This window comes from Phalangium opilio, unplaced genomic scaffold (assembly GCF_054372755.1).
Source record: "Phalangium opilio isolate 3A_F unplaced genomic scaffold, DU_Popi_V2 ptg000100l_1, whole genome shotgun sequence".
Lineage (NCBI taxonomy): Eukaryota > Metazoa > Arthropoda > Arachnida > Opiliones > Phalangiidae > Phalangium > Phalangium opilio.
In genome coordinates, this window is record NW_028324203.1 from 135950 (window position 1) to 161037 (window position 25088).

At 43.3% G+C, this 25088-nt stretch overlaps 32 non-coding genes across 32 annotated transcripts; all 32 read right to left on the reverse strand.

The window, feature by feature from the left end:
* Positions 1–8240: 8240 nt before the first annotated feature.
* On the reverse strand, positions 8241–8362 carry TRNAL-CAA (transfer RNA leucine (anticodon CAA)). Its single transcript has 2 exons — positions 8325–8362; positions 8241–8286 (listed from the first exon to the last, which is right to left on the reverse strand). It is a non-coding gene; the product is annotated as a tRNA-Leu (tRNA).
* A 66-nt stretch (positions 8363–8428) lies between these two features.
* Positions 8429–8550, reverse strand: TRNAL-CAA (transfer RNA leucine (anticodon CAA)). The gene is made up of 2 exons: positions 8513–8550; positions 8429–8474 (listed from the first exon to the last, which is right to left on the reverse strand). It is a non-coding gene; the product is annotated as a tRNA-Leu (tRNA).
* An 819-nt stretch (positions 8551–9369) lies between these two features.
* On the reverse strand, positions 9370–9491 carry TRNAL-CAA (transfer RNA leucine (anticodon CAA)). The gene is made up of 2 exons: positions 9454–9491; positions 9370–9415 (listed from the first exon to the last, which is right to left on the reverse strand). It is a non-coding gene; the product is annotated as a tRNA-Leu (tRNA).
* Positions 9492–9557: 66 nt separating this feature from the next.
* Positions 9558–9679, reverse strand: TRNAL-CAA (transfer RNA leucine (anticodon CAA)). The gene is made up of 2 exons: positions 9642–9679; positions 9558–9603 (listed from the first exon to the last, which is right to left on the reverse strand). It is a non-coding gene; the product is annotated as a tRNA-Leu (tRNA).
* An 819-nt stretch (positions 9680–10498) lies between these two features.
* On the reverse strand, positions 10499–10620 carry TRNAL-CAA (transfer RNA leucine (anticodon CAA)). The gene is made up of 2 exons: positions 10583–10620; positions 10499–10544 (listed from the first exon to the last, which is right to left on the reverse strand). It is a non-coding gene; the product is annotated as a tRNA-Leu (tRNA).
* Positions 10621–11063: 443 nt separating this feature from the next.
* TRNAL-CAA (transfer RNA leucine (anticodon CAA)) lies at positions 11064–11185 on the reverse strand. Its single transcript has 2 exons — positions 11148–11185; positions 11064–11109 (listed from the first exon to the last, which is right to left on the reverse strand). It is a non-coding gene; the product is annotated as a tRNA-Leu (tRNA).
* Positions 11186–11627: 442 nt separating this feature from the next.
* Positions 11628–11749, reverse strand: TRNAL-CAA (transfer RNA leucine (anticodon CAA)). Its single transcript has 2 exons — positions 11712–11749; positions 11628–11673 (listed from the first exon to the last, which is right to left on the reverse strand). It is a non-coding gene; the product is annotated as a tRNA-Leu (tRNA).
* Positions 11750–11815: 66 nt separating this feature from the next.
* On the reverse strand, positions 11816–11937 carry TRNAL-CAA (transfer RNA leucine (anticodon CAA)). Its single transcript has 2 exons — positions 11900–11937; positions 11816–11861 (listed from the first exon to the last, which is right to left on the reverse strand). It is a non-coding gene; the product is annotated as a tRNA-Leu (tRNA).
* An 819-nt stretch (positions 11938–12756) lies between these two features.
* Positions 12757–12878, reverse strand: TRNAL-CAA (transfer RNA leucine (anticodon CAA)). The gene is made up of 2 exons: positions 12841–12878; positions 12757–12802 (listed from the first exon to the last, which is right to left on the reverse strand). It is a non-coding gene; the product is annotated as a tRNA-Leu (tRNA).
* A 443-nt stretch (positions 12879–13321) lies between these two features.
* Positions 13322–13443, reverse strand: TRNAL-CAA (transfer RNA leucine (anticodon CAA)). The gene is made up of 2 exons: positions 13406–13443; positions 13322–13367 (listed from the first exon to the last, which is right to left on the reverse strand). It is a non-coding gene; the product is annotated as a tRNA-Leu (tRNA).
* Positions 13444–14262: 819 nt separating this feature from the next.
* Positions 14263–14384, reverse strand: TRNAL-CAA (transfer RNA leucine (anticodon CAA)). Its single transcript has 2 exons — positions 14347–14384; positions 14263–14308 (listed from the first exon to the last, which is right to left on the reverse strand). It is a non-coding gene; the product is annotated as a tRNA-Leu (tRNA).
* Positions 14385–14827: 443 nt separating this feature from the next.
* On the reverse strand, positions 14828–14949 carry TRNAL-CAA (transfer RNA leucine (anticodon CAA)). Its single transcript has 2 exons — positions 14912–14949; positions 14828–14873 (listed from the first exon to the last, which is right to left on the reverse strand). It is a non-coding gene; the product is annotated as a tRNA-Leu (tRNA).
* Positions 14950–15015: 66 nt separating this feature from the next.
* TRNAL-CAA (transfer RNA leucine (anticodon CAA)) lies at positions 15016–15138 on the reverse strand. The gene is made up of 2 exons: positions 15101–15138; positions 15016–15061 (listed from the first exon to the last, which is right to left on the reverse strand). It is a non-coding gene; the product is annotated as a tRNA-Leu (tRNA).
* A 254-nt stretch (positions 15139–15392) lies between these two features.
* On the reverse strand, positions 15393–15514 carry TRNAL-CAA (transfer RNA leucine (anticodon CAA)). Its single transcript has 2 exons — positions 15477–15514; positions 15393–15438 (listed from the first exon to the last, which is right to left on the reverse strand). It is a non-coding gene; the product is annotated as a tRNA-Leu (tRNA).
* A 631-nt stretch (positions 15515–16145) lies between these two features.
* TRNAL-CAA (transfer RNA leucine (anticodon CAA)) lies at positions 16146–16267 on the reverse strand. The gene is made up of 2 exons: positions 16230–16267; positions 16146–16191 (listed from the first exon to the last, which is right to left on the reverse strand). It is a non-coding gene; the product is annotated as a tRNA-Leu (tRNA).
* A 66-nt stretch (positions 16268–16333) lies between these two features.
* TRNAL-CAA (transfer RNA leucine (anticodon CAA)) lies at positions 16334–16455 on the reverse strand. Its single transcript has 2 exons — positions 16418–16455; positions 16334–16379 (listed from the first exon to the last, which is right to left on the reverse strand). It is a non-coding gene; the product is annotated as a tRNA-Leu (tRNA).
* A 1196-nt stretch (positions 16456–17651) lies between these two features.
* Positions 17652–17773, reverse strand: TRNAL-CAA (transfer RNA leucine (anticodon CAA)). The gene is made up of 2 exons: positions 17736–17773; positions 17652–17697 (listed from the first exon to the last, which is right to left on the reverse strand). It is a non-coding gene; the product is annotated as a tRNA-Leu (tRNA).
* Positions 17774–18405: 632 nt separating this feature from the next.
* TRNAL-CAA (transfer RNA leucine (anticodon CAA)) lies at positions 18406–18527 on the reverse strand. Its single transcript has 2 exons — positions 18490–18527; positions 18406–18451 (listed from the first exon to the last, which is right to left on the reverse strand). It is a non-coding gene; the product is annotated as a tRNA-Leu (tRNA).
* A 66-nt stretch (positions 18528–18593) lies between these two features.
* On the reverse strand, positions 18594–18715 carry TRNAL-CAA (transfer RNA leucine (anticodon CAA)). Its single transcript has 2 exons — positions 18678–18715; positions 18594–18639 (listed from the first exon to the last, which is right to left on the reverse strand). It is a non-coding gene; the product is annotated as a tRNA-Leu (tRNA).
* A 444-nt stretch (positions 18716–19159) lies between these two features.
* Positions 19160–19281, reverse strand: TRNAL-CAA (transfer RNA leucine (anticodon CAA)). Its single transcript has 2 exons — positions 19244–19281; positions 19160–19205 (listed from the first exon to the last, which is right to left on the reverse strand). It is a non-coding gene; the product is annotated as a tRNA-Leu (tRNA).
* Positions 19282–19724: 443 nt separating this feature from the next.
* On the reverse strand, positions 19725–19846 carry TRNAL-CAA (transfer RNA leucine (anticodon CAA)). Its single transcript has 2 exons — positions 19809–19846; positions 19725–19770 (listed from the first exon to the last, which is right to left on the reverse strand). It is a non-coding gene; the product is annotated as a tRNA-Leu (tRNA).
* A 66-nt stretch (positions 19847–19912) lies between these two features.
* Positions 19913–20034, reverse strand: TRNAL-CAA (transfer RNA leucine (anticodon CAA)). The gene is made up of 2 exons: positions 19997–20034; positions 19913–19958 (listed from the first exon to the last, which is right to left on the reverse strand). It is a non-coding gene; the product is annotated as a tRNA-Leu (tRNA).
* A 66-nt stretch (positions 20035–20100) lies between these two features.
* Positions 20101–20222, reverse strand: TRNAL-CAA (transfer RNA leucine (anticodon CAA)). Its single transcript has 2 exons — positions 20185–20222; positions 20101–20146 (listed from the first exon to the last, which is right to left on the reverse strand). It is a non-coding gene; the product is annotated as a tRNA-Leu (tRNA).
* Positions 20223–21232: 1010 nt separating this feature from the next.
* Positions 21233–21354, reverse strand: TRNAL-CAA (transfer RNA leucine (anticodon CAA)). Its single transcript has 2 exons — positions 21317–21354; positions 21233–21278 (listed from the first exon to the last, which is right to left on the reverse strand). It is a non-coding gene; the product is annotated as a tRNA-Leu (tRNA).
* A 66-nt stretch (positions 21355–21420) lies between these two features.
* Positions 21421–21542, reverse strand: TRNAL-CAA (transfer RNA leucine (anticodon CAA)). The gene is made up of 2 exons: positions 21505–21542; positions 21421–21466 (listed from the first exon to the last, which is right to left on the reverse strand). It is a non-coding gene; the product is annotated as a tRNA-Leu (tRNA).
* A 66-nt stretch (positions 21543–21608) lies between these two features.
* TRNAL-CAA (transfer RNA leucine (anticodon CAA)) lies at positions 21609–21730 on the reverse strand. Its single transcript has 2 exons — positions 21693–21730; positions 21609–21654 (listed from the first exon to the last, which is right to left on the reverse strand). It is a non-coding gene; the product is annotated as a tRNA-Leu (tRNA).
* A 444-nt stretch (positions 21731–22174) lies between these two features.
* On the reverse strand, positions 22175–22296 carry TRNAL-CAA (transfer RNA leucine (anticodon CAA)). The gene is made up of 2 exons: positions 22259–22296; positions 22175–22220 (listed from the first exon to the last, which is right to left on the reverse strand). It is a non-coding gene; the product is annotated as a tRNA-Leu (tRNA).
* A 631-nt stretch (positions 22297–22927) lies between these two features.
* TRNAL-CAA (transfer RNA leucine (anticodon CAA)) lies at positions 22928–23049 on the reverse strand. Its single transcript has 2 exons — positions 23012–23049; positions 22928–22973 (listed from the first exon to the last, which is right to left on the reverse strand). It is a non-coding gene; the product is annotated as a tRNA-Leu (tRNA).
* A 633-nt stretch (positions 23050–23682) lies between these two features.
* TRNAL-CAA (transfer RNA leucine (anticodon CAA)) lies at positions 23683–23804 on the reverse strand. The gene is made up of 2 exons: positions 23767–23804; positions 23683–23728 (listed from the first exon to the last, which is right to left on the reverse strand). It is a non-coding gene; the product is annotated as a tRNA-Leu (tRNA).
* A 443-nt stretch (positions 23805–24247) lies between these two features.
* TRNAL-CAA (transfer RNA leucine (anticodon CAA)) lies at positions 24248–24369 on the reverse strand. Its single transcript has 2 exons — positions 24332–24369; positions 24248–24293 (listed from the first exon to the last, which is right to left on the reverse strand). It is a non-coding gene; the product is annotated as a tRNA-Leu (tRNA).
* A 66-nt stretch (positions 24370–24435) lies between these two features.
* Positions 24436–24558, reverse strand: TRNAL-CAA (transfer RNA leucine (anticodon CAA)). Its single transcript has 2 exons — positions 24521–24558; positions 24436–24481 (listed from the first exon to the last, which is right to left on the reverse strand). It is a non-coding gene; the product is annotated as a tRNA-Leu (tRNA).
* A 254-nt stretch (positions 24559–24812) lies between these two features.
* On the reverse strand, positions 24813–24934 carry TRNAL-CAA (transfer RNA leucine (anticodon CAA)). The gene is made up of 2 exons: positions 24897–24934; positions 24813–24858 (listed from the first exon to the last, which is right to left on the reverse strand). It is a non-coding gene; the product is annotated as a tRNA-Leu (tRNA).
* Positions 24935–25088: the final 154 nt, after the last annotated feature.

Sequence of the window (25088 nt, forward strand, 5' to 3'; positions counted from 1 at the left end):
CGTAACACGAGCGATTTTCCCACTTTCAGATACTTGGTGTTCGAAACATATTGTATACATAGCGCATTGATCTAAAAGATACGCGACCATATATTTGAAATCGTCGCGCCCTTTGAATCGTTGATACGTCACTATATAGCGCATTCTGTAAGATTCCCCTCGGAAGTCACTGCTCTCTTCAAGGCGTTCGTCGAATAACCGAGATAAAGAAAGAGAGCACTCTCTTATCAGACCAAACTCTGTCTGGTGATTACGTCACGACTAAAGACAAGTACAGACACGTCCTAAAAAACCCATTAACAATGACCTAATCAATTGGCGACCCCCACTATCGAGCAATAAACGAATTTAGAGAAACCCACCCCGTACATTAATGACTACCTGGAAATAAAAAGGATAATTGTTCCTCGTAGTTACTATCGAGAACCCCTAATTTCCTCATTTCTTCCCGTAAACATTTTACAAAGTCATTTCCGTAAAATTCGGCTTTTTCTTCTAAACACAATGGCGCCAGTGAATCCGTTTCCGGGGCTCTAACTCTTGTTTGATTTATACCGTGACCCAATCGGGTAAATAAAAGTCCGCCATGTAAGTCCTCCAAAATAATGGTACTATTGTCAAATATTAATCGTTTCAAAATTTCCGTCTGATTCTGGTACTTGATATCTTGATGTTCAGGAGGTTTATCTTCATATATCGTGCATTTCTTAGTAACACGAGCGATTTTTTCCACTTTCAGATACTCGGTGTTCGAAACATATTGTGTACATAGTGCATTGATCTAAAAGATACGCGACCATATATTGAAATCCTCGCGCCCTTTGAATCGTTGATACGTCACTATATAACTCATACTGTGTAAGAAGATCTGCATTAGAAGTCACTGCTCTCTTCAAGGCGAATAACCGAGATAAAGAGAGCACTCTCTTATCAGACAAAACTCTGTCTGGCGATTACGTCACGACTAAAGAAGCTCACGCCCTTAACCCTTTAACCAATTAACAAAGACCTAATCAATTGGCGACCCCCACTATCGACCAATAAAAGAAGTCAGAGAAACCCACCCGGATAAAAAACCGGTTTTCCCCCGCGCTAGACTCACGCGTGAATTCTCGCGCGAGTCTAGCGCGCTAGAAGGCTTGCGGCATACTTAAATGACCTAATTAACACTCCATATTTCGGTGGGTTTACTACTCACCAAACAGCGGACTTTGCTCGTGCCCGGCATTTAGTAATGCCCTGATGACCTTCGTGTATCTTCTCGAGAATATCCCTCCGAAGGGCATCCGGTACCAGAATCCTTGGGCCTTTCATGAGTAAGCCCTGTTGAATTGTTATTTCATCGCGGAACGGAAGATATTTTCGAAGAGTTTGGTGAACATCGTTTGGTATAGGCCAACCGACTTGAGTATATTGTTGAAGTTTCTTGCAGGTCTCATCTTCCTGTTGTGCAACCCATATCTCTGACAAGCGGACGTCTGATACTAGTATGCTTGAGGTGACTTGTTGCACATGAGCAGTGACTTCGTCTTCAAGCTCAGTGGCTCCTACATCTGGTAACGGACGTCGAGATAAGGTGTCTGCAATTATTAGCTGTTTTCCGGGAACGTAGCTGACTTCATAAACATATCGCATCAGACGGATTCGAAGGCGTTGCAAACGAGGGGATAAGTCGTCAAGTGGCTTTGTTTGCATAATGGCATCCAAAGGTTTATGATCGGTCTCTATGTCTACTTTTACCCCGACGATCTAGTCCTTGAATCTCTCACATGCCCACACCATGGCTAGCGCTTCCTTCTCAATTTGTGCGTATCTTTGTTCAGCCGGACTTAATGTCTTTGATCCATACGCCACTACCCTGAGAGAGCCGTCGGGCTGCTGTTGACGTAGTACGGCGCCAATGCCGAACGATGATGCATCAGCAGAAAGGATGGATCTGTTCTTTGGATCAAATGGAGCCAATAGCGGTTTCGACGAGAGGATTCGTTGAAGTTTGGTAAAAGCGTCTCGCTGAACGTCAGACCACAGCCACTGATTTTTGATGCTCAGCAACGCATTTAGCGGTTGCGCAATCTCCGCCATGTGTGGAATAAATTTTCCTAGGTAATTAGCCATCCCAAGAAATCTTCGTAGTTGCGTTGCGTCTTCCGGTGGCTTCATTCGTGTGATGGCTTTTATTTTGTCGTCATCCGGCTTAATTCCCTCTCCATCAATCGTGTGACCCAAAAACTTGACTCTTGTGACAGAAAATTCGCATTTTTCGAGATTGAGTGTCACACCCGCCTTTTCCAAATTACGTAACGTATGTCTCAGGCGAGCGTCGTGGTCATCTTGATCCGTTCCATATACTAGTATGTCATCTTGGAGGTTCACATTTCCAGAAACCCCTTCGAGTGCATGGCTGATTTGACGCTGGAAGTGTTCTGATGCTGAACTAAGGCCAAATGGTAGTCGAATGAAATAAAAACGTCCAAATGGTGTGATAAAAGTTGTAAGTGGTGCTGATTTCTTATCCAATGGGATTTGCCAATACCCACTGTTCGCGTCCAACTTTGAAAAAATCTTGGCTCCCGCCAGCTGCCCCAAGACGTGATCCACTGCTGGCATTTGATAACGTTCCCGACGGATATATTTGTTCAGATGGGTGAAGTCGACGCAGATACGTAAACTGGGTGTTTTTGCTTCCTCGTGCATAGATGTTTCGTTAGCACTCGTCTCTGCATATTTACGGAACCCTTTCGGTTTATTTTCAGTACTATAACCATTGGAGCACACCAATCTGTGTGTTCTTCGATTAATGATATCACGCCACGTGCGACCATTCTGTCTAATTCTGCCTTGGTTTCTGTTAAGAGAGCTAACGGAACTCTTCTTGGAGTGGTCAACGCAAAAGGCTTGGCATTAGGATCCAAACGAATTGTATAGGGAGTTTTCATCTTGCCCAGGCGCCCGAACAGATCTGGAAACTCTTTAAGTGGATTGATTAAGGTGCCCGGTTTAATTTCTTCAATCATTTTTACTAGTGATAAGTCTTCACTGTCGGATAAGCCCAATAACGGTATTTGAAGGTTTTGAATGACATAAAGATAGGAGTCTGTCACGACGTTCTTGTATCGTAGCTTGGCCGTGATTCGCCCCGTAGTGTTTAATCGAATTTTCCCAGGACCATACAATAATTTGTCTGACGTGAGCAATTGGTGGTTCTTCAGCGTAGACTCATACAGTTCCATGGGAATCGCGCTAACCTCAGCACCAGTGTCGACTTTGAATTCAATTAACCTCCCGTTGATTTCTACCGGAACCATCCATTTTACCTTCCGTTCGCTTGCCACTGGCATGAGGTAAATTTCTTCCATAGGAATATAATTCCGGAGAGAAGCGTCCTGAACCATCTTCTGGCCCTTGATCCTAGTTGCGTTCATTGCCGTGATGGATCCCACATAGAAAGAATCGGCCTCTACCTCATGGATTTGTGATGGACGACGGCATACCTTGGAATAATGGCCGATATCGTTGCAATTGTAACATTTGGCACCCCTGGCAAGGCATTTGTCTCTTGGATGGTTGTCCTCGTCTCCGCACCGATGGCAACATAATGTGTGGTCGTTTGAAAACCTCCTGTTTGGTTTTCTGGACTGTGACGTATTCTTGAAACGTGATCGTTGGGTTTGCGGTGTAAATTTTCTACGATCGCGACTTCTCAGTTGGTAAACTTGACTGGTTTCAGTGGCTAACGCACCATTCAACTCCAGCTGCTCTCTTCGTCTGTCTTCTGAGCTTCGAACTCTCTGGATGGCTTGCTCCAGCGATAGATTTTCGTCATCTTGTAACCTCTCTGACAATGCCTTGTTAGAAATGCCCACCACAATACGATCACGGATTAATTCATCCTTAAGAGCGCCGTAGTTACAATGTTCTGCCATGGCATATACGGATGTGATGAACTCGTCGGCGGTCTCGCCCTCCTTTTGAAAGCGAGTGTTGAATTTGTCCCTCTCATAAATGGTATTCCGACGAATAATGAAATGACCTTCAAACTTGTTAAGGACCAGTTGAAAGTCGGTCTGAGCCTCGACAGCCAGACTGAAGGAACTGAATATGTCATCTGCTTTATCGCCCATGAGGTAGATGAGTGCGTTGACCTGTTCTTCGTCATCTTTCGCGCTGAGGCCCGGCGCTATCCGAAAGCGCTCAAAGTGCCGTTTCCAGGAAGGCCAATCATTCGGACAAGCAAAGTTAAATGGCTCAGGAGGAGTAACTTGAAAAGCCACCGTCGAAACGACTGGATACGCTGGTAGAGCCATAAAGGTTTTAATTAACTGGGTTTAACACGACTCGGAATAGAGGACTCGCGACTGTGAGAAACACGTCCACGACGCGGGCAAAACAACACTAAGCCTCGGTCGATCGTAACGCGAAACGCGAACGCAGGGCGCGGGAAAAACGAAACGTATTTATAAACCGGTCGAACAAACTTCTGACACCATGTTGTGTTATCGACTAATTAAAACATAACAATAATTATATCGACTTTATTCAGTGCTCGTCGTATTAACATATTTACAGGTTAAGGAATGACTAACTCTCTTGTTAGCTCGTACTCTTATTATATAGGCATGCCTGAGGTACAAAGTTCAGTTCTATCATATAAATCAGTTCAGTTCAGTTTCTACATTATACAACAATCTCTTCCAGTTATTTTCATAAAATATATCGTGTCAGAAGTGGAATTCGAAACCACTCTCTCAAACGAGGACCAGAATACACAGACTCACATCGTGATCCAGTGAAACTAAGAACCCTTGAATCTGTAGCCTTAGACCGCTCAGCAATCCTGACATGGTTTTGTGTAATTTGGACGTTTTAAAATTACATCTCTTCCAGTTATTTTCATACAAGTTGGGAAAACCAAAATATTACCTCTCCGAGTCAAGAGGTCTACTAGTACAAAGTTATTTACCTAGATATGGAATTATTTCTCTTTTTTGAAGTAAAAATTTACGATATTGAAGCAGTATTCCAAGCATAGCGAATATACAGTAAAGCAGACGACATTTTACATCCAATAAGGATAAATCTTGGACACATGGAAATCAGTCAATGGCAAAAAGAACAGGAAATGAAGCCTACGCTTCAGCTGTTTACTCTTTATTCTGATAGCTACATTCGCAACTGGTTTGCAGTGTAAACACTATTGTCTCGTCTCACCTCACCTCAACAATATACTTAGTTTGCCAACATGAGTGTTAACGTTAAATAATACCAAAGCTAAATTGTAGCTAGACGCACTGATACTCAGTGCGCACTATAAAGAGAATAAAAACTCTGTAGCTTAGCCCTACTAATCTAATTGCCACCATGATCTTTTCTGCAATTATAAAATCTTAACCTGATTAATTAAGATTGTATTTAACTTTCGGCTCACTCTGAACCGTTGATGTCTTTACATTTCAGACACGAAAATCAAAACCCACAGTTTACTTCACCTCAGGTCTCAATTATTTACTCTTTATTTCACTAAGCCCATTGCGGGTAATACTAGATATACCCGCCGGAGTCTAGATCTTAGCTTTCTTCATGCAATCACTAAACCAAGGAATATTCTATATACAGATGTAGTATAGCTTAAGTAACATATAAACAGCCATTTCAAATAAAGATATTAAAATAAATCTTTGGATTATCAAAATGAAACAGAGCTTTAAAGCTACAAAAGTACTAAATGCATCATAATTACGAAAAATATTTCCACATATTCACTTTATATTATGGATAAAGGGAATATTATGATTCTGTAGGATTTCTTTACACATCAAAACAACGCGAATGTGCCCAAAACAGGGAAACACAACCTATCACACTTACGATAGTTTCGCACTTACCAACCGTTACCTCTCTAACTGAGACAATGACACAACAAACTGAATTTGCTATTTATCCTAATTCAACTCCTCTACTCAGTCTCTATTAACATCAATGCTCGACCTATTTTAACTTTCTAGAGTTTCCATGATTAGTAATACAGTGGGCTAAATGCTTAAATACTCGCTCTATATTAACTATGAAATGTGTACAGTGTACCGACTTTATACGCAATCTTCATTACTCGTCCTATATAAACTTTGACTATATGGTTTTAGTTAGCACAGATTTTTCTTAAATAATTTAATTAATATAATTAATATTAAACATTTTCTTCGTTAGTTGTTCGCCTTATTGATCTTTACATCGTGTTAATAAAGAACAATTAAACATTCTTGAGAGACTTGACTAATATTGGCGTTTGAAATGAAGCATACGCCGGTTGCTTCGCCTCACTCAAATAGGTAGTATATAAGGGTGTCGAACTACAGCTAAAAGCAAGAACAACCGCAATTGCGAAAACCTTTGGTGGTGATCCCACCTTAGGGAGGCTAGACGTTTCTCGTAACCCTAGCTGATCGCCGCGAAAGTCTTAAACCCAACGATGACGATGGAGTAGAAGCCAGGTGTGCAGACTGGTGTCCATGTGGAATGGACAAAAACAAAGACCAGAAGATGGTGGTGTTATAAGCCAGGTGTACAGACTGGTGTCCATGTGGGATGGACAAAAACAAAGACCAGAAGATGGTGGTGTTAGAAGCCAGGTGTACAGACTGGTGTCCATGTGCGATGGACAAAAAAAGAGACCAGAAGATGGTGGTGTTAGAAGCCAGGTGTACAGACTGGTGTCCATGTGGGATGGACAAAAACAGAGACCAGAAGATGGTGGTGTTAGAAGCCAGTAAGTACAGACTGGTGTCTATGTGGGATAGACAAAAACAACGCCCGAAAGATGGTGGTGTTAGAAGCCAATGAATACAGATTGGTGTTCATGTGGAATGGACAATTGACTAGTCAGATGAAGTAATAGTGGTCAGTTGAATTGTGGATAGCCTCAAGTTTTGAATTTTCCGGGAACTGTGAATGCGGTCCAGAAATAGCGAACACATTTGCTTCGATTCGGAAACTGCGAACGCGGCCCCCTGGGGTGTAAGTCAATAACAACAGCCAGACAGACAGACACACACGTCGAAATTAGAACCTCTCCGTGACATACGTCACTCGGAGAGGTAAAAACATATCGTGTCAGAAGTGGGATTCGAACCCACGCCCTCATACGAGGCCCATAATACACAGATTGACATCGTGAACCAATGAAACTAAGAACCCTTGAGTCTGTCGCCTTAGACCGCTCGGTCATCCTGACGTGGTTTAGTGTAATTTGGACGTTTTAAAATTACATCTCATCCAGTTATTTTCATAAAACATATCGTGTCAGAAGTGGGATTCGAACCCACGCCCTCATACGAGGCCCAGAATAACACAGATTCACATCGTGAACGAAGGAAGCTAAGCCCCTTGAGCCTGGCGCCTTAGACCGCTCGGCCATCCTGACGTGATTTTGTGTAATTTGGACGTTTTAAAATTACATCTCTTCCAGTTATTTTCATAAAACATATCGTGTCAGAAGTGGGATTCGAACCCACGCCCTCATACGAGGCCCAGAATACACAGATTGACATCGTGAACCAATGAAACTAAGAACCCTTGAGTCTGTCGCCTTAGACCGCTCGGTCATCCTGACGTGTTTAGTGTAAATTGGACGTTTTAAATTTACATCTCATCCAGTTATTTTCATAAAACATATCGTGTCAGAAGTGGGATTCGAACCCACGCTCTCATACAAGGCCCAGAATAACACAGATTCACATCGTGAACGAAGGAAGCTAAGCCCCTTGAGCCTGGCGCCTTAGACCGCTCGGCCATCCTGACGTGATTTTGTGTAATTTGGACGTTTTAAAATTACATCTCTTCCAGTTATTTTCATAAAACATATCGTGTCAGAAGTGGGATTCGAACCCACGCCCTCATACGAGGCCCAGAATACGCAGATTGACATCGTGAACCAATGAAACTAAGAACCCTTGAATCTGTAGCCTTAGACCGCTCGGCAAACCTGACATGGTTTTGCGTAATTTGGACGTTTTAAAATTACATCTCTTCCAGTTATTTTCATAAAACATATCGTGTCAGAAGTGGGATTCGAACCCACGCCCTCATACGAGGCCCAGAACACACACAGATTGACATCGTGAACCAATGAAACTAAGAACCCTTGAGTCTGTCGTCTTAGACCACTCGGTCATCCTGACGTGGTTTAGTGTAATTTGGACGTTTTAAAATTACATCTCTTCCAGTTATTTTCATAAAACATATCGTGTCAGAAGCGGGATTCGAACCCACGCCCTCATACGAGGACCAGAATTCACAGATTCACATCGTGAACGAAGGAAGCTAAGCCCCTTGAGTCTGGCGCCTTAGACCGCTCGGCCATCCTGACGTGGTTTAGTGTAATTTGGACGTTTTAAAATTACATCTCTTCCAGTTATTTTCATAAAACATATCGTGTCAGAAGTGGGATTCGAACCCACGCCCTCATACGAGGACCAGAATTAACAGATTCACATCGTGAACGAAGGAAGCTAAGCCCCTTGAGTCTGGCGCCTTAGACCGCTCGGCCATCCTGACGTGATGTTGTGTATTTTGGACGTTTTAAAATTACATCTCTTCCAGTTATTTTCATAAAACATATCGTGTCAGAAGTGGGATTCGAACCCATGCCCTCATACGAGGACCAGAATTCACAGATTCACATCGTGAACGAAGGAAGCTAAGCCCCTTGAGTCTGTAGCCTTAGACAGCTCGGCAATCCTGACATGGTATTGTGTAATTTGGACGTTTTAAAATTACATCTCTTCCACTTATTTTCATATAACATATCGTGTCAGAAGTGGAATTCGAACCCACTCTCTCAAATGAGGACCAGAATACACAGATTCACATCGAGAACGAAGGAAGCTAAGCCCCTTGAGTCTGGCACCTTAGACCGCTCGGCCATCCTGACGTGATGTTGTGTAATTTGGACGTTTTAAAATTACATCTCTTCCAGTTATTTTCATAAAACATATCGTGTCAGAAGTCGGATTTGAACCCACGCCCTCATACGAGGACCAGAATTCACAGATTCACATCGTGAACGAAGGAAGCTAAGCCCCTTGAGTCTGGCGCCTTAGACCGCTCGGCCATCCTGACGTGATGTTGTGTAATTTGGACGTTTTAAAATTACATCTCTTCCAGTTATTTTCATATAACATATCGTTTCAGAAGTGGAATTCGAACCCACGCCCTCAAACGAGGAACGGAATACACAGATTCACATCGTGATCCAATGAAACTAAGAACCCTTGAATCTGTAGCCTTAGACAGCTCGGCCATCCTGACGTGATGTTGTGTAATTTGGACGTTTTAAAATTACATCTCTTCCAGTTATTTTCATAAAACATATCGTGTCAGAAGCGGGATTCGAACCCACGCCCTCATACGAGGACCAGAATTCACAGATTCACATCGTGAACGAAGGAAGCTAAGCCCCTTGAGTCTGGCGCCTTAGACCGCTCGGCCATCCTGACGTGGTTTAGTGTAATTTGGACGTTTTAAAATTACATCTCTTCCAGTTATTTTCATAAAACATATCGTGTCAGAAGTGGGATTCGAACCCACGCCCTCATACGAGGACCAGAATTAACAGATTCACATCGTGAACGAAGGAAGCTAAGCCCCTTGAGTCTGGCGCCTTAGACCGCTCGGCCATCCTGACGTGATGTTGTGTATTTTGGACGTTTTAAAATTACATCTCTTCCAGTTATTTTCATAAAACATATCGTGTCAGAAGTGGGATTCGAACCCATGCCCTCATACGAGGACCAGAATTCACAGATTCACATCGTGAACGAAGGAAGCTAAGCCCCTTGAGTCTGTAGCCTTAGACAGCTCGGCAATCCTGACATGGTATTGTGTAATTTGGACGTTTTAAAATTACATCTCTTCCACTTATTTTCATATAACATATCGTGTCAGAAGTGGAATTCGAACCCACTCTCTCAAATGAGGACCAGAATACACAGATTCACATCGAGAACGAAGGAAGCTAAGCCCCTTGAGTCTGGCACCTTAGACCGCTCGGCCATCCTGACGTGATGTTGTGTAATTTGGACGTTTTAAAATTACATCTCTTCCAGTTATTTTCATAAAACATATCGTGTCAGAAGTCGGATTTGAACCCACGCCCTCATACGAGGACCAGAATTCACAGATTCACATCGTGAACGAAGGAAGCTAAGCCCCTTGAGTCTGGCGCCTTAGACCGCTCGGCCATCCTGACGTGATGTTGTGTAATTTGGACGTTTTAAAATTACATCTCTTCCAGTTATTTTCATATAACATATCGTTTCAGAAGTGGAATTCGAACCCACGCCCTCAAACGAGGAACGGAATACACAGATTCACATCGTGATCCAATGAAACTAAGAACCCTTGAATCTGTAGCCTTAGACAGCTCGGCCATCCTGACGTGATGTTGTGTAATTTGGACGTTTTAAAATTACATCTCTTCCAGTTATTTTCATAAAACATATCGTGTCAGAAGTGGGATTCGAACCCACGCCCTCAAACGAGGACCAGAATTCACAGATTCACATCGTGAACGAAGGAAGCTAAGCCCCTTGAGTCTGGCGCCTTAGACCGCTCGGCCATCCTGACGTGATGTTGTGTAATTTGGACGTTTTAAAATTACATCTCTTCCAGATATTTTCATAAAACATATCGTGTCAGAAGTGGGATTCGAACCCACTTCCTCATAAGAGGACCAGAATTCACAGATTCACATCGTGAACGAAGGAAGCTAAGCCCCTTGAGTCTGGCGCCTTAGACCGCTCGGCCATCCTGACGTGATGTTGTGTAATTTGGACGTTTTAAAATTACATCTCTTCCAGTTATTTTCATATAACATATCGTGTCAGAAGTGGAATTCGAACCCACTCTCTCAAATGAGGACCAGAATACACAGATTCACATCGTGAACCAATGAAACTAAGAACCCTTGAGTCTGTCGCCTTCGACCGCACGGTCATCCTGACGTGGTTTAGTGTAATTTGGACGTTTTAAAATTACATCTCTAACAGTTATTTTCATAAAATATATCGTGTCAGAAGTGGGATTCGAACCCACGCCCTCATACGAGGACCAGAATTAACAGATTCACATCGTGAACGAAGGAAGCTAAGCCCCTTGAGTCTGGCGCCTTAGACCGCTCGGCCATCCTGACGTGATGTTGTGTATTTTGGACGTTTTAAAATTACATCTCTTCCAGTTATTTTCATAAAACATATCGTGTCAGAAGTGGGATTCGAACCCATGCCCTCATACGAGGACCAGAATTCACAGATTCACATCGTGAACGAAGGAAGCTAAGCCCCTTGAGTCTGTAGCCTTAGACAGCTCGGCAATCCTGACATGGTATTGTGTAATTTGGACGTTTTAAAATTACATCTCTTCCACTTATTTTCATATAACATATCGTGTCAGAAGTGGAATTCGAACCCACTCTCTCAAATGAGGACCAGAATACACAGATTCACATCGAGAACGAAGGAAGCTAAGCCCCTTGAGTCTGGCACCTTAGACCGCTCGGCCATCCTGACGTGATGTTGTGTAATTTGGACGTTTTAAAATTACATCTCTTCCAGTTATTTTCATAAAACATATCGTGTCAGAAGCGGGATTCGAACCCACGCCCTCATACGAGGACCAGAATTCACAGATTCACATCGTGAACGAAGGAAGCTAAGCCCCTTGAGTCTGGCGCCTTAGACCGCTCGGCCATCCTGACGTGGTTTAGTGTAATTTGGACGTTTTAAAATTACATCTCTTCCAGTTATTTTCATAAAACATATCGTGTCAGAAGTGGGATTCGAACCCACGCCCTCATACGAGGACCAGAATTAACAGATTCACATCGTGAACGAAGGAAGCTAAGCCCCTTGAGTCTGGCGCCTTAGACCGCTCGGCCATCCTGACGTGATGTTGTGTATTTTGGACGTTTTAAAATTACATCTCTTCCAGTTATTTTCATAAAACACATCGTGTCAGAAGTGGGATTCGAACCCATGCCCTCATACGAGGACCAGAATTCACAGATTCACATCGTGAACGAAGGAAGCTAAGCCCCTTGAGTCTGTAGCCTTAGACAGCTCGGCAATCCTGACAAGGTATTGTGTAATTTGGACGTTTTAAAATTACATCTCTTCCACTTATTTTCATATAACATATCGTGTCAGAAGTGGAATTCGAACCCACTCTCTCAAATGAGGACCAGAATACACAGATTCACATCGAGAACGAAGGAAGCTAAGCCCCTTGAGTCTGGCACCTTAGACCGCTCGGCCATCCTGACGTGATGTTGTGTAATTTGGACGTTTTAAAATTACATCTCTTCCAGTTATTTTCATAAAACATATCGTGTCAGAAGTCGGATTTGAACCCACGCCCTCATACGAGGACCAGAATTCACAGATTCACATCGTGAACGAAGGAAGCTAAGCCCCTTGAGTCTGGCGCCTTAGACCGCTCGGCCATCCTGACGTGATGTTGTGTAATTTGGACGTTTTAAAATTACATCTCTTCCAGTTATTTTCATATAACATATCGTTTCAGAAGTGGAATTCGAACCCACGCCCTCAAACGAGGAACGGAATACACAGATTCACATCGTGATCCAATGAAACTAAGAACCCTTGAATCTGTAGCCTTAGACAGCTCGGCCATCCTGACGTGATGTTGTGTAATTTGGACGTTTTAAAATTACATCTCTTCCAGTTATTTTCATAAAACATATCGTGTCAGAAGTGGGATTCGAACCCACGCCCTCAAACGAGGACCAGAATTCAGAGATTCACATCGTGAACGAAGGAAGCTAAGCCCCTTGAGTCTGGCGCCTTAGACCGCTCGGCCATCCTGACGTGATGTTGTGTAATTTGGACGTTTTAAAATTACATCTCTTCCAGATATTTTCATAAAACATATCGTGTCAGAAGTGGGATTCGAACCCACTTCCTCATAAGAGGACCAGAATTCACAGATTCACATCGTGAACGAAGGAAGCTAAGCCCCTTGAGTCTGGCGCCTTAGACCGCTCGGCCATCCTGACGTGATGTTGTGTAATTTGGACGTTTTAAAATTACATCTCTTCCAGTTATTTTCATATAACATATCGTGTCAGAAGTGGAATTCGAACCCACTCTCTCAAATGAGGACCAGAATACACAGATTCACATCGTGAACCAATGAAACTAAGAACCCTTGAGTCTGTCGCCTTCGACCGCACGGTCATCCTGACGTGGTTTAGTGTAATTTGGACGTTTTAAAATTACATCTCTAACAGTTATTTTCATAAAACATATCGTGTCAGAAGTGGGATTCGAACCCACGCCCTCATACGAGGACCAGAATTAACAGATTCACATCGTGAACGAAGGAAGCTAAGCCCCTTGAGTCTGGCGCCTTAGACCGCTCGGCCATCCTGACGTGATGTTGTGTATTTTGGACGTTTTAAAATTACATCTCTTCCAGTTATTTTCATAAAACATATCGTGTCAGAAGTGGGATTCGAACCCATGCCCTCATACGAGGACCAGAATTCACAGATTCACATCGTGAACGAAGGAAGCTAAGCCCCTTGAGTCTGTAGCCTTAGACAGCTCGACAATCCTGACATGGTATTGTGTAATTTGGACGTTTTAAAATTACATCTCTTCCACTTATTTTCATATAACATATCGTGTCAGAAGTGGAATTCGAACCCACTCTCTCAAATGAGGACCAGAATACACAGATTCACATCGAGAACGAAGGAAGCTAAGCCCCTTGAGTCTGGCACCTTAGACCGCTCGGCCATCCTGACGTGATGTTGTGTAATTTGGACGTTTTAAAATTACATCTCTTCCAGTTATTTTCATAAAACATATCGTGTCAGAAGTCGGATTTGAACCCACGCCCTCATACGAGGACCAGAATTCACAGATTCACATCGTGAACGAAGGAAGCTAAGCCCCTTGAGTCTGGCGCCTTAGACCGCTCGGCCATCCTGACGTGATGTTGTGTAATTTGGACGTTTTAAAATTACATCTCTTCCAGTTATTTTCATATAACATATCGTTTCAGAAGTGGAATTCGAACCCACGCCCTCAAACGAGGAACGGAATACACAGATTCACATCGTGATCCAATGAAACTAAGAACCCTTGAATCTGTAGCCTTAGACAGCTCGGCCATCCTGACGTGATGTTGTGTAATTTGGACGTTTTAAAATTACATCTCTTCCAGTTATTTTCATAAAACATATCGTGTCAGAAGTGGGATTCGAACCCACGCCCTCAAACGAGGACCAGAATTCACAGATTCACATCGTGAACGAAGGAAGCTAAGCCCCTTGAGTCTGGCGCCTTAGACCGCTCGGCCATCCTGACGTGATGTTGTGTAATTTGGACGTTTTAAAATTACATCTCTTCCAGATATTTTCATAAAACATATCGTGTCAGAAGTGGGATTCGAACCCACTTCCTCATAAGAGGACCAGAATTCACAGATTCACATCGTGAACGAAGGAAGCTAAGCCCCTTGAGTCTGGCGCCTTAGACCGCTCGGCCATCCTGACGTGATGTTGTGTAATTTGGACGTTTTAAAATTACATCTCTTCCAGTTATTTTCATATAACATATCGTGTCAGAAGTGGAATTCGAACCCACTCTCTCAAATGAGGACCAGAATACACAGATTCACATCGTGAACCAATGAAACTAAGAACCCTTGAGTCTGTCGCCTTCGACCGCACGGTCATCCTGACGTGGTTTAGTGTAATTTGGACGTTTTAAAATTACATCTCTAACAGTTATTTTCATAAAACATATCGTGTCAGAAGTGGGATTCGAACCCACGCCCTCAAACGAGGACCAGAATTCACAGATTCACATCGTGAACGAAGGAAGCTAAGCCCCTTGAGTCTGGCGCCTTAGACCGCTTGGCCATCCTGACGTGATGTTGTGTAATTTGGACGTTTTAAAATTACATCTCTTCCAGTTATTTTCATAAAACATATCGTGTCAGAAGTGGGATTCGAACCCACGCCCTCATACGAGGCCCAGAACACACAGATTGACATCGTGAACCAATGAAACTAAGAACCCTTGAGTCTGTCGCCTTAGACCGCTCGGCCATCCTGACGTGATTTTGTGTAATTTGGGGTTTTAAAATTACATCTCTTCCAGTTATTTTCATATAAAATATCGTGTCAGAAGTGGAATTCGAACCCACTCTCTTAAATGAGGACCAGAATACACAGATTCACATCGTGAACCAATGAAACTAAGAACCCTTGAGTCTGTCGCCTTCGACCGCTCGGTCATCCTGACGTGGTTTAGTGTAATTTGGACGTTTTAAAATTACATCTCTTCCAGTTATTTTCATAAAACATATCGTGTCAGAAGTGGGATTCGAACCCACGCCCTCAAACGAGGACCAGAATTCACAGATTCACATCGTGAACGAAGGAAGCTAAGCCCCTTGAGTCTGGCGCCTTAGACCGCTTGGCCATCCTGACGTGATGTTGTGTAATTTGGACGTTTTAAAATTACATCTCTTCCACTTATTTTCATATAACATACCGTGTCAGAAGTGGAATTCGAACCCACGCCCTCAAACGAGGACCGGAATACACAGATTCACATCGTGATCCAAAGAAACTAAGAACCCTTGAATCTGTAGCCTTAGACAGCTCGGCAATCCTGACATGGTATTGTGTAATTTGGACGTTTTAAAATTACATCTCTTCCACTTATTTTCATATAACATACCGTGTCAGAAGTGGAATTCGAACCCACTCTCTCAAGTGAGGACCAGAATACACAGATTCACATCGAGAACGAAGGAAGCTAAGCCCCTTGAGTCTGGCACCTCAGACCGCTCGGCCATCCTGACGTGATGTTGTGTAATTTGGACGTTTTAAAATTACATCTCTTCCAGTTATTTTCATAAAACATATCGTGTCAGAAGTCGGATTCGAACCCACGCCCTCATACGAGGACCAGAATTCACAGATTCACATCGTGAACGAAGGAAGCTAAGCCCCTTGAGTCTGGCGCCTTAGACCGCTCGGCCATCCTGACGTGATGTTGTGTAATTTGGACGTTTTAAAATTACATCTCTTCCAGTTATTTTCATAAAACATATCGTGTCAGAAGTGGGATTCGAACCCACGCCCTCAAACGAGGACCAGAATTCACAGATTCACATCGTGAACGAAGGAAGCTAAGCCCCTTGAGTCTGGCGCCTTAGACCGCTCGGCCATCCTGACGTGATGTTGTGTAATTTGGACGTTTTAAAATTACATCTCTTCCAGTTATTTTCATAAAACACATCGTGTCAGAAGTGGGATTCGAACCCACGCCCTCATACGAGGACCAGAATTCACAGATTCACATCGTGAACGAAGGAAGCTAAGCCCCTTGAGTCTGGCGCCTTAGACCGCTCGGCCATCCTGACGTGATGTTGTGTAATTTGGACGTTTTAAAATTACATCTCTTCCAGTTATTTTCATAAAACATATCGTGTCAGATGTGGAATTCGAACCCACGCCCTCAAACGAGGACCGGAATACACAGATTCACATCGTGATCCAATGAAACTAAGAACCCTTGAATCTGTAGCCTTAGACAGCTCGGCAATCCTGACATGGTATTGTGTAATTTGGACGTTTTAAAATTACATCTCTTCCACTTATTTTCATATAACATACCGTGTCAGAAGTGGAATTCGAACCCACTCTCTCAAGTGAGGACCAGAATACACAGATTCACATCGAGAACGAAGGAAGCTAAGCCCATTGAGTCTGGCACCTTAGACCGCTCGGCCATCCCGACGTGATGTTGTGTAATTTGGACGTTTTAAAATTACATCTCTTCCAGTTATTTTCATAAAACATATCGTGTCAGAAGTCGGATTCGAACCCACGCCCTCATACGAGGACCAGAATTCACAGATTCACATCGTGAACGAAGGAAGCTAAGCCCCTTGAGTCTGGCGCCTTAGACCGCTCGGCCAACCTGACGTGATGTTGTGTAATTTGGACGTTTTAAAATTACATCTCTTCCAGTTATTTTCATATAACATATCGTTTCAGAAGTGGAATTCGAACTCACGCCCTCAAACGAGGACCGGAATACACAGATTCACATCGTGATCCAATGAAACTAAGAACCCTTGAATCTGTAGCCTTAGACAGCTCGGCCATCCTGACGTGATGTTGTGTAATTTGGACGTTTTAAAATTACATCTCTTCCAGTTATTTTCATAAAACATATCGTGTCAGAAGTGGGATTCGAACCCACGCCCTCAAACGAGGACCAGAATTCACAGATTCACATCGTGAACGAAGGAAGCTAAGCCCCTTGAGTCTGGCGCCTTAGAAAGCTCGGCCATCCTGACGTGATGTTGTGTAATTTGGACGTTTTAAAATTACATCTCTTCCAGTTATTTTCATAAAACACATCGTGTCAGAAGTGGGATTCGAACCCACGCCCTCATACGAGGACCGGAATTCACAGATTCACATCGTGAACGAAGGAAGCTAAGCCCCTTGAGTCTGGCGCCTTAGACCGCTCGGCCATCCTGACGTGATGTTGTGTAATTTGGACGTTTTAAAATTACATCTCTTCCAGTTATTTTCATAAAACATATCGTGTCAGAAGTGGGATTCGAACCCACGCCCTCATACGAGGACCAGAATTCACAGATTCACATCGTGAAAAAAGGAAGCTAAGCCCCTTGAGTCTGTCGCCTTACACCGCTCGGCCATCCTGACGTGATGTTGTGTAATTTGGACGTTTTAAAATTACATCTCTTCCAGTTATTTTCATAAAACATATCGTGTCAGAAGTGGAATTCGAACCCACGCCCTCAAACGAGGACCGGAATACACAGATTCACATCGTGATCCAATGAAACTAAGAACCCCTGAATCTGTAGCCTTAGACAGCTCGGCAATCCTGACATGGTATTGTGTAATTTGGACGTTTTAAAATTACATCTCTTCCACTTATTTTCATATAACATACCGTGTCAGAAGTGGAATTCGAACCCACTCTCTCAAATGAGGACCACAATACACAGATTCACATCGTGATCCAATGAAACTAAGAACCCTTGAATCTGTAGCCTTAGACAGCTCGGCCATTCTGACGTGATGTTGTGTAATTTGGACGTTTTAAAATTACATCTCTTCCAGTTATTTTCATAAAACATATCGTGTCAGAAGTGGGATTCGAACCCACGCCCTCAAACGAGGACCAGAATTCACAGATTCACATCGTGAACGAAGGAAGCTAAGCCCCTTGAGTCTGGCGCCTTAGAAAGCTCGGCCATCCTGACGTGATGTTGTGTAATTTGGACGTTTTAAAATTACATCTCTTCCAGTTATTTTCATAAAACACATCGTGTCAGAAGTGGGATTCGAACCCACGCCCTCATACGAGGACCAGAATTCACAGATTCACATCGTGAACGAAGGAAGCTAAGCCCCTTGAGTCTGGCGCCTTAGACCGCTCGGCCATCCTGACGTGATGTTGTGTAATTTGGACGTTTTAAAATTACATCTCTTCCAGTTATTTTCATAAAACATATCGTGTCAGAAGTGGGATTCGAACCCACGCCCTCATACGAGGACCAGAATTCACAGATTCACATCGTGAAAAAAGGAAGCTAAGCCCCTTGAGTCTGTCGCCTTACACCGCTCGGCCATCCTGACGTGATGTTGTGTAATTTGGACGTTTTAAAATTACATCTCTTCCAGTTATTTTCATAAAACATATCGTGTCAGAAGTGGAATTCGAACCCACGCCCTCAAACGAGGACCGGAATACACAGATTCACATCGTGATCCAATGAAACTAAGAACCCCTGAATCTGTAGCCTTAGACAGCTCGGCAATCCTGACATGGTATTGTGTAATTTGGACGTTTTAAAATTACATCTCTTCCACTTATTTTCATATAACATACCGTGTCAGAAGTGGAATTCGAACCCACTCTCTCAAATGAGGACCACAATACACAGATTCACATCGTGATCCAATGAAACTAAGAACCCTTGAATCTGTAGCCTTAGACAGCTCGGCCATCCTGACGTGATGTTGTGTAATTTGGACGTTTTAAAATTACATCTCTTCCAGTTATTTTCATAAAACATATCGTGTCAGAAGTGGGATTCGAACCCACGCCCTCAAACGAGGGCCAGAATTCACAGATTCACATGGTGAACGAAGGAAGCTAAGCCCCTTGAGTCTGGCGCCTTAGACCGCTCGGCCATCCTGACGTGATGTTGTGTAATTTGGACGTTTTAAAATTACATCTCTTCCAGTTATTTTCATAAAACATATCGTGTCAGAAGTGGAATTCGAACCCACGCCCTCAAACGAGGACCGGAATACACAGATTCACATCGTGATCCAATGAAACTAAGAACCCTTGAATCTGTAGCCTTAGACAGCTCGGCAATCCTGACATGGTATTGTGTAATTTGGACGTTTTAAAATTACATCTCTTCCACTTATTTTCATATAACATACCGTGTCAGAAGTGGAATTCGAACCCACTCTCTCAAGTGAGGACCAGAATACACAGATTCACATCGAGAACGAAGGAAGCTAAGCCCCTTGAGTCTGGCACCTTAGACCGCTCGGCCATCCTGACGTGATGTTGTGTAATTTGGACGTTTTAAAATTACATCTCTTCCAGTTATTTTCATAAAACATATCGTGTCAGAAGTGGGATTCGAACCCACGCCCTCAAACGAGGACCAGAATTCACAGATTCACATCGTGAACGAAGGAAGCTAAGCCCCTTGAGTCTGGCGCCTTAGACCGCTCGGCCATCCTGACGTGATGTTGTGTAATTTGGACGTTTTAAAATTACATCTCTTCCAGTTATTTTCATAAAACATATCGTGTCAGAAGTGGGATTCGAACCCACGCCCTCAAACGAGGACCAGAATTCACAGATTCACATCGTGAACGAAGGAAGCTAAGCCCCTTGAGTCTGGCGCCTTAGACCGCTCGGCCATCCTGACGTGATGTTGTGTAATTTGGACGTTTTAAAATTACATCTCTTCCAGTTATTTTCATAAAACATATCGTGTCAGAAGTGGGATTCGAACCCACGCCCTCATACGAGGACCAGAATTCACAGATTCACATCGTGAACGAAGGAAGCTAAGCCCCTTGAGTCTGGCGCCTTAGACCGCTCGGCCATCCTGACGTGATGTTGTGTAATTTGGACGTTTTAAAATTACATCTCTTCCAGTTATTTTCATAAAACATATCGTGTCAGAAGTGGGATTCGAACCCACGCCCTCATACGAGGCCCAGAATACACAGATTGACATCGTGAACCAATGAAACTAAGAACCCTTGAGTCTGTCGCCTTAGACCGCTCGGTCATCCTGACGTGGTTTAGTGTAATTTGGACGTTTTAAAATTACATCTCTTCCAGTTATTTTCATAAAACATATCGTGTCAGAAGTGGAATTCGAACCCACGCCCTCAAACGAGGACCGGAATACACAGATTCACATCGTGATCCAATGAAACTAAGAACCCTTGAATCTGTAGCCTTAGACAGCTCGGCAATCCTGACATGGTATTGTGTAATTTGGACGTTTTAAAATTACATCTCTTCCACTTATTTTCATATAACATACCGTGTCAGAAGTGGAATTCGAACCCACTCTCTCAAATGAGGACCACAATACACAGATTCACATCGTGATCCAATGAAACTAAGAACCCTTGAATCTGTAGCCTTAGACAGCTCGGCCATCCTGACGTGATGTTGTGTAATTTGGACGTTTTAAAATTACATCTCTTCCAGTTATTTTCATAAAACATATCGTGTCAGAAGTGGGATTCGAACCCACGCCCTCAAACGAGGACCGGAATACACAGATTCACATCGTGATCCAATGAAACTAAGAACCCTTGAATCTGTAGCCTTAGAGAGCTCGGCAATCCTGACATGGTATTGTGTAATTTGGACGTTTTAAAATTACATCTCTTCCACTTATTTTCATATAACATACCGTGTCAGAAGTGGAATTCGAACCCACTCTCTCAAGTGAGGACCAGAATACACAGATTCACATCGAGAACGAAGGAAGCTAAGCCCCTTGAGTCTGGCACCTTAGACCGCTCGGCCATCCTGACGTGATGTTGTGTAATTTGGACGTTTTAAAATTACATCTCTTCCAGTTATTTTCATAAAACATATCGTGTCAGAAGTGGGATTCGAACCCACGCCCTCAAACGAGGACCAGAATTCACAGATTCACATCGTGAACGAAGGAAGCTAAGCCCCTTGAGTCTGGCGCCTTAGACCGCTCGGCCATCCTGACGTGATGTTGTGTAATTTGGACGTTTTAAAATTACATCTCTTCCAGTTATTTTCATAAAACATATCGTGTCAGAAGTGGGATTCGAACCCACGCCCTCAAACGAGGACCAGAATTCACAGATTCACATCGTGAACGAAGGAAGCTAAGCCCCTTGAGTCTGGCGCCTTAGACCGCTCGGCCATCCTGACGTGATGTTGTGTAATTTGGACGTTTTAAAATTACATCTCTTCCAGTTATTTTCATAAAACATATCGTGTCAGAAGTGGGATTCGAACCCACGCCCTCTTACGAGGACCAGAATTCACAGATTCACATCGTGAACGAAGGAAGCTAAGCCCCTTGAGTCTGGCGCCTTAGACCGCTCGGCCATCCTGACGTGATGTTGTGTAATTTGGACGTTTTAAAATTACATCTCTTCCAGTTATTTTCATAAAACATATCGTGTCAGAAGTGGGATTCGAACCCACGCCCTCATACGAGGCCCAGAATACACAGATTCACATCGTGATCCAATGAAACTAAGAACCCTTGAATCTGTAGCCTTAGACAGCTCGGCAATCCTGACATGGTATTGTGTAATTTGGACGTTTTAAAATTACATCTCTTCCACTTATTTTCATATAACATACCGTGTCAGAAGTGGAATTCGAACCCACTCTCTCAAATGAGGACCACAATACACAGATTCACATCGTGATCCAATGAAACTAAGAACCCTTGAATCTGTAGCCTTAGACAGCTCGGCCATCCTGACGTGATGTTGTGTAATTTGGACGTTTTAAAATTACATCTCTTCCAGTTATTTTCATAAAACATATCGTGTCAGAAGTGGGATTCGAACCCACGCCCTCAAACGAGGACCAGAATTCACAGATTCACATCGTGAACGAAGGAAGCTAAGCCCCTTGAGTCTGGCGCCTTAGACCGCTCGGCCATCCTGACGTGATGTTGTGTAATTTGGACGTTTTAAAATTACATCTCTTCCAGTTATTTTCATAAAACATATCGTGTCAGAAGTGGAATTCGAACCCACGCCCTCAAACGAGGACCGGAATACACAGATTCACATCGTGATCCAATGAAACTAAGAACCCTTGAATCTGTAGCCTTAGACAGCTCGGCAATCCTGACATGGTATTGTGTAATTTGGACGTTTTAAAATTACATCTCTTCCACTTATTTTCATATAACATACCGTGTCAGAAGTGGAATTCGAACCCACTCTCTCAAGTGAGGACCAGAATACACAGATTCACATCGAGAACGAAGGAAGCTAAGCCCCTTGAGTCTGGCACCTTAGACCGCTCGGCCATCCTGACGTGATGTTGTGTAATTTGGACGTTTTAAAATTACATCTCTTCCAGTTATTTTCATAAAACATATCGTGTCAGAAGTGGGATTCGAACCCACGCCCTCAAACGAGGACCAGAATTCACAGATTCACATCGTGAACGAAGGAAGCTAAGCCCCTTGAGTCTGGCGCCTTAGACCGCTCGGTCATCCTGACGTGGTTTAGTGTAATTTGGACGTTTTAAAATTACATCTCTTCCAGTTATTTTCATAAAACATATCGTGTCAGAAGTGGGATTCGAACCCACGCCCTCATACGAGGACCAGAATTCACAGATTCACATCGTGAACGAAGGAAGCTAAGCCCCTTGAGTCTGGCGCCTTAGACCGCTCGGCCATCCTGACGTGATGTTGTGTAATTTGGACGTTTTAAAATTACATCTCTTCCAGTTATTTTCATAAAACATATCGTGTCAGAAGTGGGATTTGAACCCACGCCCTCATACGAGGCCCAGAATACACAGATTGACATCGTGAACCAATGAAACAAAGAACCCTTGAGTCTGTCGCCTTAGACCGCTCGGTCATCCTGACGTGGTTTAGTGTAATTTGGACGTTTTAAAATTACATCTCATCCAGTTATTTTCATAAAACATATCGTGTCAGAAGTGGGATTCGAACCCACGCTCTCATACAAGGCCCAGAATAACACAGATTCACATCGTGAACGAAGGAAGCTAAGCCCCTTGAGCCTGGCGCCTTAGACCGCTCGGCCATCCTGACGTGATTTTGTGTAATTTGGACGTTTTAAAATTACATCTCTTCCAGTTATTTTCATATAACATATCGTTTCAGAAGTGGAATTCGAACCCACGCCCTCAAACGAGGAACGGAATACACAGATTCACATCGTGATCCAATGAAACTAAGAACCCTTGAATCTGTAGCCTTAGACAGCTCGGCCATCCTGACGTGATGTTGTGTAATTTGGACGTTTTAAAATTACATCTCTTCCAGTTATTTTCATAAAACATATCGTGTCAGAAGTGGGATTCGAACCCACGCCCTCAAACGAGGACCAGAATTCACAGATTCACATCGTGAACGAAGGAAGCTAAGCCCCTTGAGTCTGGCGCCTTAGACCGCTCGGCCATCCTGACGTGATGTTGTGTAATTTGGACGTTTTAAAATTACATCTCTTCCAGATATTTTCATAAAACATATCGTGTCAGAAGTGGGATTCGAACCCACTTCCTCATAAGAGGACCAGAATTCACAGATTCACATCGTGAACGAAGGAAGCTAAGCCCCTTGAGTCTGGCGCCTTAGACCGCTCGGCCATCCTGACGTGATGTTGTGTAATTTGGACGTTTTAAAATTACATCTCTTCCAGTTATTTTCATATAACATATCGTGTCAGAAGTGGAATTCGAACCCACTCTCTCAAATGAGGACCAGAATACACAGATTCACATCGTGAACCAATGAAACTAAGAACCCTTGAGTCTGTCGCCTTCGACCGCACGGTCATCCTGACGTGGTTTAGTGTAATTTGGACGTTTTAAAATTACATCTCTAACAGTTATTTTCATAAAACATATCGTGTCAGAAGTGGGATTCGAACCCACGCCCTCAAACGAGGACCAGAATTCACAGATTCACATCGTGAACGAAGGAAGCTAAGCCCCTTGAGTCTGGCGCCTTAGACCGCTTGGCCATCCTGACGTGATGTTGTGTAATTTGGACGTTTTAAAATTACATCTCTTCCAGTTATTTTCATAAAACATATCGTGTCAGAAGTGGGATTCGAACCCACGCCCTCATACGAGGCCCAGAACACACAGATTGACATCGTGAACCAATGAAACTAAGAACCCTTGAGTCTGTCGCCTTAGACCGCTCGGCCATCCTGACGTGATTTTGTGTAATTTGGGGTTTTAAAATTACATCTCTTCCAGTTATTTTCATATAACATATCGTGTCAGAAGTGGAATTCGAACCCACTCTCTTAAATGAGGACCAGAATACACAGATTCACATCGTGAACCAATGAAACTAAGAACCCTTGAGTCTGTCGCCTTCGACCGCTCGGTCATCCTGACGTGGTTTAGTGTAATTTGGACGTTTTAAAACTACATCTCTTCCAGTTATTTTCATAAAACATATCGTGTCAGAAGTGGGATTCGAACCCACGCCCTCAAACGAGGACCAGAATTCACAGATTCACATCGTGAACGAAGGAAGCTAAGCCCCTTGAGTCTGGCGCCTTAGACCGCTCGGCCATCCTGACGTGATGTTGTGTAATTTGGACGTTTTAAAATTACATCTCTTCCAGTTATTTTCATAAAACATATCGTGTCAGAAGTGGGATTTGAACCCACGCCCTCATACGAGGCCCAGAATACACAGATTGACATCGTGAACCAATGAAACAAAGAACCCTT